The sequence below is a fragment of the Somniosus microcephalus genome, unplaced genomic scaffold (assembly GCF_052327205.1).
Source record: "Somniosus microcephalus isolate GS21.2 unplaced genomic scaffold, FLI_Smic_1.0 unresolved_chr4, whole genome shotgun sequence".
Lineage (NCBI taxonomy): Eukaryota > Metazoa > Chordata > Chondrichthyes > Squaliformes > Somniosidae > Somniosus > Somniosus microcephalus.
The window spans coordinates 17,161,294-17,164,777 of NW_028225182.1; the positions used below are offsets into that span (position 1 = coordinate 17,161,294).

General features: G+C 44.9%; 1 non-coding gene across 1 annotated transcript; it reads left to right on the plus strand.

Moving 5' to 3' along the window:
- The first annotated feature begins 2,675 nt into the window (after nt 1-2,675).
- On the plus strand, nt 2,676-2,747 carry trnaw-cca (transfer RNA tryptophan (anticodon CCA)). Its single transcript has one exon. It is a non-coding gene; the product is annotated as a tRNA-Trp (tRNA).
- The last annotated feature ends 737 nt before the right edge of the window (nt 2,748-3,484 follow it).

A 3,484-nucleotide genomic window follows, 5' to 3' on the forward strand; every position in this document is an offset into this window, starting at 1 on the left:
CTGAACAGACCAGTATTTATACCAGTCCAACAGGAAGTGACATATGACAGGAAGTGAGGTATGTACACAGTTCATAGTTCACAGTTCACAGGAAGTGATGACATAACTTCCCGGAAGTTATTATTATTATCACACTGACTTGGATAGATAACTGGTTGGCAAAAAGGAAGCAAAGAGTTGGAATAAACGAGTCTTTTTCTGAGTGGCAGGCAGTGACTAGTGGGGTACCACAGGGATCAGTGCTAGGACCCCAGCTATTCACAATATATATAACTGATCTAGACAAGGGAAGTAGATGTAATATCTCCAAGTTTGCAGACGACACAAAGCTGGGTGGGTGTTTCTGCTGTGTGGAGGATGCAGAGAAACTCCAGTATGATTTAGACAGGTTAGGTGATTGGGCAGATGCATGACAATTGCAGTATATTGTGGATAAATGCGAGGTTATCCACTTCGGTGGCAAAAACAGGAAGACAGATTAATATCAGAATGGCAATAGATTGGGAGAAGGGGAAGTGCAAGGAGACATGGGTGTCCTTGTGCACCAGTCGCTGAAGGTAAGCATGCAGGTGCAGCAGGTGGTTAAGAAGGCAAATGGTATGTTGGCCTTCATAGCGAGAGGATTTGTGTACAGGAGCAAGGATGACTTGCTGCAGTTGTTCAGGACCTTGGTGAGACCACACCTTGAGTATTCTGTGCCGTTTTGGTCGCCTTATCTGAGGAAGGATGTTCTTGCCATGTAGAGAATGCAGCGAAGATTCACCAGACTGATACTTGGGATGGCAGGAATGACGTATGAGGAGAGATTGGATCGATCAGGCATATATTCGCTAGTGTTTAGAAGAATGGGAGGGGATCTCATTGAAACTTATAAAATTCTAACAGGACTAGACAGACTAGATGCAGGTAGGATGTTCCCGATGGCGGGGGAGTCCAGAACCAGGGGTCACAGTCTAAGGATAAGGGCTAAGCCATTTATGACTGAGATGAGGAGGAATATCTTCACCCAGAGATTGCTGAACCTGTGGAATTCTCTGCCACACAGGGAAGTTGAGGCCAATTCATTAAATATATTCAAGAAGGAGTTGTATCTATTTCTTGAGGCTAAAGGGATCAAGTGATATGGGGATAAAGCAGGGACAGGTTACTGAATTTGGATGATCAGCCATGATCTCATTAAATGGCGGAGCGGGCTCGAGGGGCTGAATGGCCTACTCCTGCTCCTATCGTCTATGTATCTATGTTCAACATGGAGGAGTACTGATTCATCAGCTGAGGGAGGGCGGTAGGTGGTAATCAGCAGGAGGACTCCTTGCCCATGCTAGACCCCTCCTGATTTTGAACACCTCGATCAAATCTCATTGCCATCTTCTCTACTCTGAGGAGAACAACGAAAACGTCTCAATCTATACACCTAACTGAAGTCCCTCATCCCCCGAAACAAGCTTGTAAATTTTTTCTGCATTCACATCCTTCCTGAAATATTTTGCCCAGATTACTCCAGCTGAGGCCTAACCAATGATGTATAAAGGCTCAGTATTACTTCCTTGCTTTTGTACTCTATGGCTCTATTAAAAAAGCCAAGGATCCCGTGTGCTTTTTAACAGACTTCTTAACTTGTCCCGCCACCTTCAGAGACAGATAATTATACCCCCAGGTCTCTCTGTTCCTGCACCCGATTTAAAATTGTATCATTTAGTTTATATTGCCTCAGTTCAATCATTCCACCAAATGGATCACTTCACACTTCTCTGTGTTAAATTACAACTGCTATGCCTCTGCCCATTTCACAACTCTGTAGATGTCCTCATGAGGTCTGTTGCTTTCCGTCTCATTATTTACTATAGTTCTGAGTTTCCTGTCATCAGCAGACTTTGATATTATGCCCAGTATACCCAAGTCCAGGTAATTAATGTATATGAGAAAGAGCATTGGTCCTAATACCGATCCCTGGGGAACAGCACTGTATACTTCCCTCCAGTCTGAAAAATAACCGTTCACCACTATTTACAACTGACACACGTGCACAGCACCGCACTCATTCTATAAACACCCATTTTATATATAAACACCACACACATATACATAACAACAACAACTTGCATTTATGTAGCACCTTTAAAGTAGTAAAATGTCCCAAGGCGCTTCACAGGAGCGATTATCAGACAGAATTTGACACCAAGCCACATAAGGAGATATTAGGACAGGTGACCGAAAACTTGGTCAAAGTGGTAGATTTTCAGGAGCGTCTTAAAGGAGGAAAGAGAGGCGGAGATGTTTAGGGAGGGAATTCCAGAGCTTAGGGCCTCGGCTCACACACACAGTTTATATTTTTACACAGCCTTGTTTGCTGTTCCGAATATTGTTTCCCGCAGCAAGTTTAATTGTTTTTCAGAAGCTGCTCGACCAGTTGTGTATTTGGAGCAGTTTCCCAGTTTATTTCCCTGTGATGTGATGATTGTGGGGGCTCGGTGTGTGTAACTGGATTTGCTGCAGTCCGCCGGCAGCAGGTGGTGAAAGCGGGCGTGAGACGGTGAGTGACAGGTGAGCGCTGCTTCTGATGCCGGGGGACTCGAGTGGGCGGGGATTTTAAAGCCCTTTAATTACTCCGAGTCAGAAAAAATGAAAGTGCTTGATGAACGTTTATATATACAAACATCACTTTACACACTGCGGGCCTCGTGGCGCAACGGTAGCGCGTCTGACTCCAGATCAGAAGGCTGCGTGTTCAAATCACGTCGAGGTCATCGTTTTTTTGGATAATCCCGGAATTAATATTTTCTTTGCGGTTTCACAATAACCAGATCCTTGCTCTAAAGTCTGTCTCACTGTTTCCCCAGTGTCAGGGAGAGAAGCGCCTGATGTCCTCAAGTATTTAATTTTATTATTCACAAATACAGTTATTCGTTCAAAGTCAACCTGCAGGTGGCCACACATAAAATAAACAGAGCCAGAGAGACAGACAGAATCGGGAAACACCGGGAAATAGGCAAGAGATATTGACAAGCAGATGTTTCCGAGACCAGAACCTGTCATTATTGATGAAGAACTGGAGCCTGTCCCGAAAACTATCAACACAGAGCTGGATATACTGGGTTTATAAAGATTGCTGCTATTCCCAGCCCACCTGTCCTCTCTCGGCACTTGCTTCTACCCATAGCCCCGAATAAAGAAGGTGATGACTCGGGGAGTGGATTACCTGAAGAAACTGAAGATGAGAACTCTGCTTCCCAGATTGCTGGAAAGATGCCGCAGTTTTGTGTCTAAAAGCGCTTTGCGATCACAACATTGCCTGACGCCCTGTGGTTAATGAAAGGGCTTTTGATGCTTGATTTTCTTACACACCTTGGAATTCTGGAGAACCTGGTTCATGGTTTCCAGAAGAAGTTAAACCCCTGGAGCGGAGCCACCAGGCGCCTGGCTGCAACCGGCGCCAAAGACGTTCAAATTTATCAGACTTGACGCGCTCAGTCGGCAGAGTTTG